Source organism: Bos grunniens, chromosome 18 (genome assembly GCF_055505025.1).
Source record: "Bos grunniens cultivar Pamir isolate PY7600 chromosome 18, Bosgru_T2T1.0, whole genome shotgun sequence".
NCBI classification, from domain to species: domain Eukaryota; kingdom Metazoa; phylum Chordata; class Mammalia; order Artiodactyla; family Bovidae; genus Bos; species Bos grunniens.
Genome location: NC_141182.1, coordinates 29,589,375 through 29,605,130, shown reverse-complemented (window position 1 = coordinate 29,605,130; position 15,756 = coordinate 29,589,375). Strand labels below are relative to the sequence as shown.

Sequence of the window (15,756 nt, the reverse complement as noted above, 5' to 3'; positions counted from 1 at the left end):
TAAGAAAAGATATAAAAAGCATCTAAGACAGAATTGATGTGCTGGGTGACTTCTCAGGGAAACTGATAGCTAAAATAAATCTGAAAATATCTGGATATTTATCTATAGTGATGGGTTTAAAAAGGCAGTTAGATGTTTTACAAATGGCCTTTGGCATATAAAAAGGAGACCTTAGTGAAAGTGGGAAATACTGAATTAGAGACCTTTATCTTTGGTCTTTGAATGATTTTGTCCCTTGTAGTGTCCGTCTTAAAGAGGCTTAAGATCCAATAAACTAATCACTAAACGTACCAAATAACTGAATACACAAAACCATAGTGAGGCAAACACATTTCCGCACCTCTCTCCTAGACAGTGTGAGCACAGGTTGTTAAAGAGACAGTTCCCCGCCGGGAGGCGGGGCTTCTGCAGTAGGGCAATAACTACTGGCCTACAGACAGGTTGCCTGATAGAATGGCAGAACATGTCCTAACTACTCATGTGAGGAAGAAATTAGTTCTATATGATGCCTTCTCTAGTGCCCACCAGGAGTCAAGTGCAATGCTGCATTTGGAGAGGTGAAGAGGAAAAGCAGGCATGCTATGGGCAAAGAGAATAGCATGAATCCACCCAGGAAATGTGTGATAAAAGGGAGGACTGGTTTGTTTTATGATTATAGGAGCCTCCTTTGTACATGTCACTTATTTCCATGTGGACCTTTCTATTGTGCTTTTTAGCCAACAGGAAAATAAAAATGAATGCCCGAGATGTGTTGTCTGGTTGTGAGCTGGAGAAGCTCACTGGTCTTTGGACATCATAAGAATCATGATTTGGGAAAGTTGCCTGGATGCATACAAAGCAACTCTCCTATGATCTCCTTTGATTCAGTGTCTAGATCTAAATGTCTGGGTGTGGCAATCAAAGCAAATTAGAATTTGAGATGCTACCTAATTTCAGGCAGAATGGCAGTGACCACTGTGTGCAGACATTTGTTTCATTTACTCATAACAACACCAGGGCTTCCCTGGTGACTCAGATGGTAAAGAATCACCTGCAGTGTGGGAGACCTGGCTTTGATCCCTAGGTTGGGAAGATCCCCTAGAGGAGGGCATGGCAATCCACTCTAGTATTCTTGCCTGGGGAACCCCCATGAACAGACAAACCTAGTCCATAGAATCACAAAGAGTCGGACACAACTGTATGACTAAACACAAGGACACTGAGATGGACGCATCCTGAGCACTGTTTCAAAAAGGTACAAAGTGAGATCTAGGGAAGTCAAGGAATATATATAAGGTCAAGATCGAGTACCATAGGTTCATCCACCAGGGTTTAACATCAAAGCCTGAACTCTCTACTCTTTGGCGCTACTAAGCGTGACAGATAGGCAAACAGGACAAACATCCCTGAAAATACAATCTTTGTACAAATGTGCCACTAGATACCAGGGTTTGTACTAGATACTATACGTTTGGGAAGAAAATAAATCAAGGAATGAAGTTGCTGATAGTCTACTTGGGATAAAAACCATAAAAATAAATAACAGTCATATAAGGTAGTGTGTTTATTTTATTCAGTGTAGTTTTGCCAAGAAACTTGGCTCGTCTACATTGTGAAGTTAGCACTTTGGTCCTTCTTCGTTTCTTTCCTTCTTTTTTTTTGACCATACAGTCTGGCATGAGGAATCTTAGTTCCCCAACTAGGGATCGAACCCCTGATTCCTGCATTGGGAGCATGGAGTTTTAACCACTGGACTGCCAGGGACATCCCTGGTCCCTCTTCTTAATGTACACATATTAAAAGTATTGTGCCAACTACAGGAACATCTAATTTTAAGAGGCAAGATGATGGGTATGATGAATTCACTCAGGAAACCACCAGTTCAATTCTATACCTATCTTAATGGTAACTCTGGACTTCAAGTTCTCTGTAGTATGTGGCTAAAATGAGACCATTACTAACTTCTCATCCATCTTGGGTTGATGGATCTTCAGTGGCTTCAGCATAACATGATAATGAAGAGCACAGGTTTGGGGACAGAAAGTTATGGAGCTGTAAACTATTAAAACAATACCTATAAGTCATGTGCTAGGAAAAGTGCTTTTCTTTTCTAAGCCTCAATTTCAGCAATTGTAATGTGTGAATGATAACATTTTTCTATAGTGTATATGCTTCATCTATCCTACTCCCTAGTCTTAACAAAAGATCACAGAATGGTTGAAATATACAGGACAATATGGAGGGGAGGCAAAAATCTTTTATTCTCCTTTAAAATCGCATGTTCAAAATATGGTGGAGAGTAAATTAAGGTCTTTGAGACACTTGCAGTGATTTCATGAGGTCAAAATGTGTTTATATTAATACTCATGTTTTGGCCTTTTCTCTCTCCTGTTCTCACATGTGAGAGTGGAGTTTTCCAAAGGCAACATGATGTATGTTAGTATTGTGGCTCAATGGCTAATTAAATATGTGCATGTGTGTATTATTTTGTTATAAAAATTAGTTGTAGGAACTTGGCTGGTGGTCCAATGACCAAGACTCCACACTCCCAATGCAGTGGGCCTGGGTTTGATCCCTAGTCAGGATGCTGCAACTGAAAGAACCTGAATCCTGCAACTAAGACCCAGCAAATAAATAAACAAAAGCTTTTAAAAAATTAGTCATAACTTCTGGTTGGTAAATATTGAGAGATATAGTTAGTAACATGTTTTTTTTTTAATAAATAAAAGCTTTTTATCTCTCCAGTTATTTTGAAGTGTAAAAATAAGTGTAAAGAAGCCTTAAGACCAAATTGTTTAAGAACTGTGGCCATAGGAAGGCATTTATTTTCTCAATTACTTTGAGATATGGTAACAGCAAAAAGTATTCCTCTATCTTAGATATCATGTTGATAAAATAGTTTGTCAATAGCAAAATGTAGGATATTGGATATTGAAAGAAATACCACATATAACATGTTTTGTAGGATTCCTGATACAGTATAGGGAGTAAGAACTTAGTAAACATTTTTAAGAGAAAAAGAAAAACGAAGTTAGCCCCAGTGGAAATAGATCAGCATTATAAGTGACATTTCTAGGGTCTCATCAAAGAAGGTTGCCTTCTCAAAAGACAGCATTAGGTCAGGACAGATAGAGACTTGCCTTCTGCTAAATCCTGGGTATTGTTAGTCGTTCAGAGAGGCCTATGAGCAGGAAGAGGGAATTAAGTGTATCACAGAGATGAAGGCGGGGGCAGCCATCCAGGCACTTTCAGACAGTGACGCCTCAGTCTAAGGACCAAACCTGATCTGCCCTCAGGACCAGCCCAGCCTCCAGAGCCAAGGCGATTAACAGAGCATGAGGCCGTCAGAGTTTAAACTACACATCGAGCTCCCACTGTTCTCTCTCCATGTGTTTTAAGCCAATTTTTTTTAGATTATTTTATTCAATTTTAGAAACACTGCCATAAAATATGCTGACCGAGATGATACTGATGATAATGATAACAATTGTAATGGCTAACAAACACATGAAAAGATGCTAACCATCACTCATTATCAGAGAAATGCAAATCAAAACCACAATGAGGTACCATCTCACCCAGAAGTCTACAAACAATAAATGCTGGAGAGGGTGTGGAGAAAAGGGAACCCTCTTATATTGTTGGTGGGAACGCAAACTTGTACAGCCACTATGGAGAACAGTGTGGAGATTCCTCAAAAAAAACTGGAAACAGAACTGCCATTTGACCCAACAAAGGAGAAAAGGAAAGATATACCCATTTGAATACAGAGTTCCAAAGAATAGCAAGTAGAGATAAGAAAGCCTTTCTCAGCTATCAATGCAAAGAAATAGAGGAAAACAATACAATGGGAAAGACTAGAGATCTCCTCAAGAAAATTAGAGATACCAAGGGAACATTTTATGCAAAGACGGGCTCAATAAAGGACACAAATTGTATGGACCTAACAGAAGCAGAAGATATATTAAGAAGAGGTGGCAAGAATACACAGGAGAACGGCACAAAAAAGATCTTCATGACCCAGATAATTATGATGGTGCAATCACTCACCTAGAGCCAGACATCCTGTGATGTGAAGTCAAGTGGGCCTTACGGGAAGCCTCACTCCAAACAAAGCTGGTGGAGGTGATGGAATTCTAGTTGAGCTATTTCAAACCCTGAAAGATGATACTGTGAAAGTGTTGCACTCAATATGTCAGCAAATTTGGAAAACTCAGCAGTGACCACAGGACTGGAAAAGGTCAGTTTTCATTCCAGTCTCAAAGAAAGGCAATGCCAAAGAGTGCTCAAGTTCCCCACAATTGCACTCATCTCACACACTAGTAAAGTAATGCTCAAAATTCTCCAAGCCAGGCTTCACCAATACATGAACCATGAACTTCCAGATGTTCAAGCTTGTTTTAGAAAAGGCAGAGGAACCAGAGATCAAATTGCCAACATCTGTTGGATCATCGAAAAAGCAAGAGAGTTCCAGAAAAACATCTATTTCTGCTTTAGTGACTATGCCAAAGCCTTTGACTGTGTGGATCACAATAAACTGTGGAAAATTCTGAAACAGTTGGGAATACCAGACCACCTGATCTGCCTCTTGAGAAATCTGTATGCAGGTCAAAAACAACAGTTAGAATTACATGTGGAACAACAGACTGGTTCCAAATAGGAAAAGGAGTACATCAAGGCTGAATATTGTCTCCGTGTTTATTTAACTTATGTGCAGAGTACATCATGAGAAATGCTGGGCTGGAAGAAGCACAAGCTGTAATCAAGATTGCTGGGAGAAATATCAATAACCTCAGATATGCAGATGACACTACCTTTATGGCAGAAAGTGAAGAAGAACTAAAGAGCCTCTTGATGAAAGTAAAAGAGGAGAGTGAAAAATTTGGATTGAATCTCAATATTCAGAAAACAAAGATCATGGCATCTGGTCTCATCACTTCATGGGAAATAGATGGGGAAACAGTGGAAACAGTGAGAGACTTTATTTTGAGGGGGGGCTCCAAAATCACTGCAGGTGGTGACTGTGGCCATGAAATTAAAAGATGCTTACTCCTCGGAAGAAAAGCTATGGCCAACTTAGACAGCATATTAAAAAGCAGAGACATTACTTTGTCAACAAAGGTCCGTCTAGTCAAGGCTATCGTTTTTCCAGTAGTCATGTATGGATGTGAGAGTTGGACTATAAAGAAAGCTGAGCACCAAAGAATTGATGCTTTTGAACTGTAGTGCTGGAGAAGATTTGAGAGTCCCTTGGACTGCAAGGAGATCCAACCAGTCCATCCTGAAGGAGATCAGTCCTGGGTGTTCATTGGAAGGTCTGATGTTGAAGCTGAAACTCCACTACTTTGGCCACCTGATGCAAATAGCTGACTCATTGGAAAAGACCCTGATGCTGGGAAATATTGAGGGCTAGAGGAGAAGGGGATGACTGAGGATGAAATGGTTGGATGGCATCACTGACTCAATGGACATGAATTTGGATAGGCTCCAGGAGTTGGCGTTGGACAGGGAGGTCTGGCACGCTGCAGCTCATGGGGTTGCAAAGAGTCGGACATGACTGAGCGACTGAACTGAACTGAACTGATGACCCAGCAATCCCACTGCTGGGCATACACACCAAGGAAACCAGAATTGAAAGAGACACATGTACCCCAAAGTTCATCACAGCACTGTTTATAAGAGCCAGGACATGGAAGCAAGCCAGATGTCCATCGGCAAACAAATGGATAAGAAAGCTGTGGTACTTATACACAATGGAGTATTACTCAGCCATTAAAAAGAATACATTTGAATCTGTTCTAATGAGGTGGATGAAACTGGAGCCTATTATACAGAGTGAAGTAAGTCAGAAAGAAAAACACCAATACAGTATACTAACGTATATATGTGGAATTTAGAAAGATAGTAACAATAATCCTGTATGCAAGACAGCAAAAGAGACACAGATGTATAGAACAGTCTTTTGGACTTTGTGGGAGATGGCGAGGGTGGGATGATTTGAGAGAATAGCATTGAAACATGTTTATTATCATATGTGAAATTGATCGCCAGTCCAGGTTGCATGCATGAGACAGGGTAATCAGGGCTGGTGCACTGGGATGACCCAGAGGGATGGGATGGTGAGGGAGGTGGGAGGGGGGTTCAGGATGGGGAACACATGTACACCCATGGCTGATTCATGTCAATGTATGGCAAAACCCACTACAATACTGTAAAGTAATTTGCCTCCAATTAAAATAAATAAGAAAAAAACTAAGTTAAAAAAAAAAAACACACAACAATTGTAACAACAATTGTTCCATAATTTCTTGAGCTTACTTTCCTCAAAGTTCGACACAGCATTTTGAATGGAGTCACCCATGTACTTTATAAAACTTCCCTATGTGGTTGGGAATATTATCTTCATTGTACAAATGAGAAAATCATACAGCTATTGCGTGTCTCTAAGCTTTAAGGACTTCACAAGTAATACTTGATGGAGCCAAGCTATAAACCTACTGCCCTAACTATTGTACCACACTATAGGGTCTTTGGTAAACATTTAATTTTTCGCTGTAATTTAATGTATTCACATTCTTGTTAAGCAGGTGTCTTCCATGGATTGGCTAATGCTTATCTGCTGAAGCACTGTTCTCTTACGGAATGTGCCGAAAGAATTAAGTTTCCATTCCCACCAGGCTGAGGACAAAACCCTAAATCTCAATGAACCCAGTAAGATGAATTCTATTTTGGAAAATTTAGTCATAAAACCAAAGCCCTTGACAGATAAGGATAATTTTGGCCTCCAGATTTTGTTTCGTTTCTGCTAGTGATAGGAATTGTTACCTTTTTATTTTTTACTATGTATTTTGTAAACTGATTATTTTTTGCAACATTGAAGACTCAAAACAACTACATGAAAATAAGCCAGAGTGGGGTGTATCATCCTGCATTTCAGATGACGTAGCCCAAAGTTAGAAAGCTTGAGCTGTTGTTTTCTCAAGATCATTCTGCTAGACAATGCAAAGTCCTTCCATAACCCTAAGACTTTCCATGAATTTGTAATTAGCATGTGCTTTACTAATATTCATTTTGCAAGAACAGATATACACCAGATCGATTTGGGTAATACAGTCTTTGACGATGGTAATGATAATAGTACCTATTGGTTACTCTGTGTATTACCATCAATTAATTTTTTTTTAATTGGAGTATAATTGGTTTACAATGTTGTCTTAGTTTCTGCTGTACAACAACCTGAGTCATCTTTATGTATACATATGTCCCTTCCCTCCCACTGTCCCCAGTCACACTCCTCTAGGTCATCACAGGGCACCAAGGCGAGTCTATGTGCTATCAGTTTTATGGAGTAGCTATTTTACGTAGGAACTGTATGAACAGAGTCACACACCCTTACAAATCAGGCAGCAGTCATCTTGGTAAACACCCTTCAAGGGAGCAAGCTGCCTGCTGCTTTGCTCCTTACGGAGGAGCGCGCATCTCTCATCTGTCTGCAGATCATCTTCTCCAAAGCGCATAAATGTATCCCTAGAGCTGTGTATGCTTGGGGCTCGAAAGTCTGATCTTGTATTTAATGTGCTAGGATAATGTTGGCCTGAAGCTCCTTTTCATACCATAAGTAACTTGCACAGAGAAAAGACGATTAACTTTAGTACAATGAATATTGAGATAACAAAATGTTAAATAAATAGGTTACATTATCTCTATTTTATAAGATTGATATATCTATAGAGGTAATTTTCCTCTAGGTCACTGAACAGGCACTTTCTGGAAATCAAATGTCCACCACATCTGTCTTGCTACATCAGTAGACTATATCCAAGTTAACAGCACATGGACTACTTGCAAATATCTAGATTGATTCTGGATATATTCTGGATATAGAATCTCTTTTCTCTCTCTCTCTAACTCCTTTCTCTCCTCCCATGGAATCAGCCTTGGGTTTCTCAAAGGAAGGCATCTAATTTAAAAAGTTTGTATCGGTCTATTGCTGAAGTACTGGGTGAAGCTAGATGTGAATTTCAGACCTTGTCACATATTTAAAAACAATAAACTTACTTCCTTTCTTATCATAGTTAAAGCCTAGAAGGCAGAAAACAGTAGAACTTTCCTGCATTAATGTGAGAGCATTTTTAAACAATTGCATACCTATAACAACTGATGCCCAAACATCTGGCAGCAGAAATGAAAATTAAATCAACTGACATTTACACATACACTGCCGAGCAACAGATGGGGGGAAAGGCTGGATGACTATCTCAACTAATTTTGATAAATTCCAGGAGAAATAAACCCTAATTGTCCATTTATTAAGTCTTCCGAATCATGGGTCTAATGACAGTAATCTTATCTGAAGGTTGGGTGCCACCTGAGGTGTCAAATTGTATCATTTGAAGTTTATACCTTTCTTGGTTCCCTAGTTCTTGGACAGCTTCATTCCTTTTTCCTGAAAAATTTGTTTTGTTTCTCATATCTATTTGAGATTTAGGCATTCGATTTAAGCACTTGATTTAAACAACAATAACCTCTTTAAAAATCACATTATTCCTGCATTCTTATATCTGCATTACTCACCAAGGTAGGGAAGGACATAGTTCTACTGGAAATTTTATTTGAAGAATCCAATGGTGATTTTCTCTTAATTTATCTGGCTTATAGCTCTTTACACGTATTTCATTAATCTTTGCAACATTTCTGTGAGGTATGTAAAGGGCAAGTATTATTAGACCCATTTTTCAAGTCTAGAAAAAAGATAAAATGAGATAGAAAATCATTTTCCTAGGACAGCAATCGGAGCCTTGACCAAACCACCTCATATGTGTAGTTGCAGTGTTGCCTTGAAAACTTGATAGATTCACCTGGAAATTATTTCTTAAACTTGTAAGATGAGTTATTAGTGTGTATGTATATATATCTACATCTATATTTATATTCTGAGGGTAAGAGGAAAGGGAATTGTTTTTACCCATTAAAGTCAGCATTGGAGGGACTTTCCTGGTTGTCCAGTTTTAGGAACCCTCCATGAAATGCAAGGGATGCAGGTTCGATCCCACATCCTTCGGGGCAACTGAGCCTGTTTGACACAAATTGAGTCTGTGAACCACATGAAAGGTCCTGTGGGATGCAGTAAGATCCGACAGGGCCTAATTAATGAATAAATAAATACTTTAAAAAAAATAAGGATTGGAGTTGAGGTCTATCCTGAGGGCTTTTTCTATAGACCTATATCATTAGAAACACCTCACAAAGTAAAGTGTTTGTTTCCTCTACTCATAGATCTATGTGTTAAATCTGTGAGAAAGAACTACAACACAGAGCTGCTAAATAAACTATGGAAAACCTGACAATGCCTTTACCTTAGGCATTGGCATATTCCGACAGTCTGTACTATTCTAGGCTGTGATAGTTTAGGAGTGAATGCCATTTGGACTTAATGCATGTTACAGGGTGTCTAAAATTCAGAACCAGGCAGATCCATCTCCACTGACCCTAAATATGGCCCTAAAGTACATGACTTGAGGAAATTGTATCCCCAAGACTACAGATAGGGGCGTTTTGAAGTGTGCCCATGGTGCATTGGAAATTAAAGAAGTCTAACTAAAAGAACTGTGGATAACTTGATTTGATAACAGTAGGTTGAGCAAAAGTTCTTGTTTAGAAAGGCTATCTTGAAGATATGACTCAAACATTGGAGGAAATAAGGTGAGTGACAGTGGAAGGAATCAAGACGTGAAATCTCTTAAAAATTCATTGACTTTAAATAATTTTGCCTATGTTCCACATAATTTTTTAAAACCCTTTATGCATTTTGTAAAAAATAAAGCCTTGGAGAACTGAGAACTAATGTAGATTAGTCAGTCTCTTGGTCTATGTCATGCTACCCATTACCTTCACCCTAAATGTGTCAGTTTGGAGAAGGCAATGGCACCCCACTCCAGTACTCTTGCCTGGAAAATCCCATGGATGGAGGAGCCTGGTAGGCTGCAGTCCATGGGGTCGTGAAGATTCGGACACAACTGAGCGACTTCACTTTCACTTTTCACTTTCATGCACTGGAGGAGGAAACGGCAACCCACTCCAGTGTTCCTGCCTGGAGAATCCCAGGGATGGGGGAGCCTGGTGGGCTGCCATCTATGGGGTCGCACAGAGTCAGACACGACTGAAGCGACTTAGCAGCAGCAGCAGCAGCAGCAAATGTGTCAGTTTGCTCTACTTTTCCTCTCAAAAGCTCATGACACATGAAGACAGAGAATCTTTGGTATACTTTGTTCAGTGTTGAGACAAAATGGAATGTACAGCAACATTAATCTGACAGTTTATGGACACGTATAATGGTTATTATGCTGCGTCACTAATTGGATGTGAATGGTTAGCAATTCATGTAGATGGTAGTAATTAGTCTTACTTTTCCAAAGATAAACTGAGCACATTTGGAGCCATCTGTGGAGAAATACAGGGAAAATGTAGAGGTTGGGTAGCACTCTTTGGTCTGAATCTAAAATCCATCCTTTTTTCAATGGACAGCTTATGATCTCGTTTCAGGGCTCCTTCCCACGTCTTTCATCAAAGAATGAGTTCTGGGCAGATAGCTTTTTGTTTGAATTCTGTCTGGGGCACATGTGGGTTGTGTGTTTATGGGAAAGTCCCCCCCACACCCCAACGTTCCTGAGCTTCAGTTTCCTTCTTTGTGAAGCGTGAATGATAATATTCACTTTGTGGGATTGTAGAGAGTGCACCTAGTAGCAGCTAGCATCATGCCTGGCACGTTGAAATTGACAACTAGTTATATTAGAGGTATTCATTCATTTGATTATTACAGTGTATTGTTCACCCTAAATTATTTGTCTTTGAATTTCCAGGGGCTAGCTGAAGCTAGAATATGATGCTCAAAGATAATACTTACCATTATTAATGAGAGTCTACTTTGCTCCATTAGCTATTTGTTTTATTGTTACAGATACAACTTTATTTATCATTTCACTTCTGAGGATTCTACAAAATACACAGAATCCTAATCTATTCTTTAACAGCTTTGAAGCATTTTCTAGCTATGCCTCCCTACTTATTTAGCAAAAAGGATTAAAAAACAACTACCCCTCCCCCTGAAATCCCTAAACCATCTACTAATGTGGAATTTTACTATTTTATGGAAGTTAAATCCTAGACATAAAAATGGTAAATGATTTTCTATGCTGTCAGTTGTGCGTTCAGATAACATTTGGTTCTTTCAGCAACTTCCACAGAATTGAAGTTTAGAAGATAAATAGGCAGAAAATCCAGTCAGGGACAGTCAGAGATTTCCCTTTCAACTCTGGCTCCCCGTAGTATTATTTTACAGCTAATGTGTACTCTGTCAACTAGGAGTCTGTGCCTTGTGATGCACATCGAAGGATCGATGCGGGGATGGCGGGAGGGCTGGGGGAGGGGGGCGGCTATGGGGAGGAGGAGAACAAGGTCGTGCAGACTGCAGTCCTGAAGCCAGAACATCCTGGGTGGTGTGTCCAAGGTTCCTGTTATGAGCTTAGCATCTAGAGAGTAATATGGTCAAAACTGCCTGAGGGAATAATAGTCTCTATTCTGACCCTGGTATGTGTGTCTGGAGTTCAGACACTCCCTGTTGTAAATAGCTGGAAACCAGACCTGGCCCACAGGAGCTGGACTAACAGATGAAGAAAGACTGAACAAGCCAGCATCGTGCTTGTGAACGTAGGGTCTGGAGGGATCCAGACCAGAAAGATCTTTTCTGTCTCCCTTTAAGTACTGTGTAAATTCAAATCTTAGGTGCACTTCTTATAAGATGTATGATCCAGGGCAACGTGTGTAATATCCCTGACTCAGCAGGAAGTGGGTGCCCAAATGTCCTCACTCTCACTAGAAATTGTATTTTCATGGGATGTACATACTTGTTCAATAAAAGGACTAAGGCACCACTTCTTTAGCTTTTGTATGCCTTTGAGTTAACTGGAGATCTTGTAAAAATGCAGATTTGGATTCTCTTAAGTCTACAGCACAGATTCTGCATTTCTAATATGCTGGCAGATGATTTTGATGATACTGGTTAGTGGAGTAAATGTGAATAGCAAGGTTCTAGTTAGTATCTGCTTAATAGTTATCACAAAACAAAATTCTAGTCCAGTGTTTCTCAGAGTTCAGCATGTATCACATCCAACTGGAGGGCTTACTGAAGCACAGATTACTTGTCCCACCCTCAGGGTTTTTGCATCATGGGGCCTGAATTAGTGCCTGGGAATCTGCATATGTAACAAGTTTCCAAGTGATAATCATACTGCAGTGTGGACCATAAATTGAAAAGCATGGACCTGGACTAGTTCCTCTCTTATCGGAAAACTTTGGTTAACAGTTTGGAAAACCATATTTGGTTTTTCAGCTTTAGGTAGATGATGATCATCAGGAAGTTGTTATTTACTTATTTATTTAATATATTAATTTATTATATTAATATAATTATATATTTTCATTCAATTGTAAAAAATGTATATGTGGAAAGTTCCTTTGCACCCTTTGTACAGCCTCTTCTAATGGTAACATCTTGTAAAACTGCAGTAAATCACAATCAGGATACTGACATCCATACAATCTATCCAAATGAATTCAGATAGCCTCGGTTTTACTTATCGTCTGTGTGTGAGTGAGTGAGAGAGAGAGGTTAGCTCTATGCAGTTCTAGCACAGGTGTCATTTCTTGCATAATCATCACAGCTAATACATACATGAGCTAATACATCTCACTCACCATAAGAATCTCTCCTGTGTCCAGTTATAATCACTCTTTTACTCAAAACTAGAACATTTCTTTTAAACATTTTACAAGATTCTAACAAATCAATTTATAATCCACTGCATTAAAAAACACAGCTGCGCTCTCAAACCCCTTCATGATGACCCCTTCTTGACCCTGGGAATCTAGAAAAACTGCTGTGGTTGATACTCTTAAGATTTTTATTAATAACAGAGAGGATCCGGGAGACTGTCCTGTCCTTAAAATCTTCACAGAGATTTTTCTCTCTGAAAGTTCCCATGAGGAACTTCAGATCATTCTGAGATATTACTAACAAAGGGTTCTGTTGTCCCAATCTGTGTTTGATCTGTGGGCTGATGTGTGTTTCTTAATTTGAATATTATTTTTCTCTGGAGAAGCTGCAAATGAAAAAGTTTTATTTTCACACCTGACCAGTCTTGATGGAAAATTTACTTCTTTAGCTAATTTCTCTTCATTCACATTTTATTTAGTCAACAGGAAGTGATGTGGCATCTTAAAAATTATGCCTCTGCCTGGAAGCTCTTAGTTGGATCATCAAATTCAGTAGACATGAATACGTTTCCTTTACTTCTGCAGGTGACGTGGTCAAAAGTTTAGCCACTACATAGAAGGGTCTCCTTTCTTCCAACTTCCCGTAATACTTTCCCTATTTTCGTTACACTAAGACTTTGTCAACAGCCCCCTCACATCCTTTAGTCTCTCGACACTCTCCCTGGGGCCCTTCAGGCTTTCACCAAGTCTCCCCAATTTATCTAGTTGCTGTCTGCAACCTGGTCCTAAAAGCAATGCCACAGGTTTTCAGTTTTCATTACAGTAGCGCCTTATATCCAAACACTAAAATCTGTTCTAATTATCTACTATTACAAAACAAACTATTCCAGAATTTAATGGCATAAAGAAAGCAACAATGAATATTTTACTCACAAATCTGAAATGTGAGCAGTCCTTATCAGAGTCAGCTTGTCTCTGCAGAATGTAACCCCAGCTAGATAGCTTGAACGTGGCTGACCATCCAATTCTATGACAGTTTACTCATATGGAGGCCACATTAGTTGGTAAATGGCTAACAGGCAGCTTGGGTTCTTTACTGACTAGTGTCTGTGTTTCCCAATAAAGACGGGAAGTGGAAGCTGCTAGCTCTGTAAACTTAAGTCTAGAAATTTCTGCAGTGTCACTTTTTTTATACATACTGTTGATTAGTAATAGAACACAGAACATAAACCTCCACCTTGCAATGGGATGCATGTAGACAATTTTGGGGCCGTGTTTTAAACTTACCATACTAACTTGGTTAATTACCACACAAACTAATACTTTTGGTTCCTACAAAAGTAGTATGTTAAAAAAGACAGTTAAAATAGTCTGAAACTACTTAAAGTCTTAAAGAATACTATTAATATCATTAAAATCTTTAATATTAAATACTTCCTAAGTCCTCTTAGAGTTGTTTAAGCCCTAAAACTTTAGAGATTATTAAAAGCTGAGAACGTCCATGCAGTTTCCCTGCTACTTCATAAAACCTGTTAGGTATGTTGGTTGTGGTGCTGCATCTTTGGATTAAGTGAAGTCCTTGTTTTAAGACACATCTTGGTAATCTAGCCAGCCATGTGGCCTTGGGATTGTTTCTTGTATCCACAAAGCCTTTTAAAATTTTTTCTTTAAACAAATAATATTGATAATATGTCTCTTCCAAGGAAACTATGCTTCCCTTGTGGCTCAGCTGGTGAGCTGCAACGCAGGAGGCCTGGGTTCGATCCCTGGGTCGGGAAGATCCCCTGGAGAAGGGAATGGCTACCCACTCCAGTATTCTGGCCTGGAGAATTCCATGGACTGTATAGTCCATGGGGTCGCAAAGAGTCAGACACGACTGAGTGACTTTCACTTTCACTTTTCCAAGGAAACTATAAGGATTTTATATTTGAACAGAACTCAGTTTGAGACTCTATGCTGAAATCCAGAAATGTTAGGAGTTCTGAGTTTATCTCTTATAAGTAGTATCAAGGCCTTTTAAAAATAAAATAGTTTAAATGAAGAATTACTTCTTTAGAATACTGCTATTACATATATATGTATGGCTGAGTCCCTTTACTGTTCATCTGAAACTATCACAACATTGTTAACTGGCTATACCCAATAAATGTTATTTTTAATTAAATAAAAATTTAAAAAAAGCCTCTGGGGGACTTCCCTGGCCTTCTAGTGGTTAAGACTCTGCCTTCCAATGCAGGGGGTACAGGTTTAGTCCTGATCAGAAACCAAGATTCCACATGATTCAGGTGTGGTCAAAAATTCAATAAATAAAACTTTAAAAGCTAAAAATAAAAAAAAAATGAAATGCCAATTATCAATAACAATGGATGGCTATAATATTTTGGACCTCCCTGATGGTACAAACCCAGTGTATTAAAAAGCAGAGACATCACTTAGCCAACAAAGGTCCTTCTAGTCAAAGCTATGGTTTTTCCAGTGGTCATGTATGGATGTGAGGGTTGGACTGTAAAGAAGGCTGAGCATCGAAGAATGGATGCTTTTGAACTGTGGTGTTGGAGAAGACTCTTGAGAGTCCCTTGGACTGCAAGATCAAACCAGTCAATCCTAAAGGAAATCAACCCTGAACATTAATTGAAAGGACTGGTGCTGAAGCTGAAGCTCCAGTACTTTGGCCACCTGATGCAAATAGCTCACTCATTAGAAAAGACCCTGATGCTGGAAATATTGAGGGTGAGAAGAGAAGGGTGCTGAGCCACTGCCCTACTGAGCCAGTGCTCTAGAGCCCATGCTGTGCAACAAGAGAAGCCACCGCAACGGCCTGCACACCACAACTGCAGAGAAGTCCCTGCTCAGCACAGCTGGAGAAAGCCCACATCCAGAAACAAAGACCCAGCTCAGATAAATAAATAATCATAATGTATGGCTGTGGTTTTAAACTTGAGAAAACTGTTTCAGGATACAATGATACAAAACGATATTACCCCAAAACTACATAGATGTCTTATA

At 39.3% G+C, this 15,756-nt stretch overlaps 1 protein-coding gene and 1 non-coding gene across 2 annotated transcripts in view; both read left to right on the top strand.

Annotated features, from left to right (window-relative positions):
• The window catches only part of CDH8 (cadherin 8), a 404,121-nt gene that overhangs the window by 287,198 nt on the left and 101,167 nt on the right, over positions 1–15,756 (top strand). The gene's annotated exons all lie outside the window — the stretch shown is intronic.
• LOC147353352 (small nucleolar RNA SNORA18) lies at positions 9,168–9,296 on the top strand. Its single transcript, XR_015146726.1, has one exon. It is a non-coding gene; the product is annotated as a small nucleolar RNA SNORA18 (small nucleolar RNA).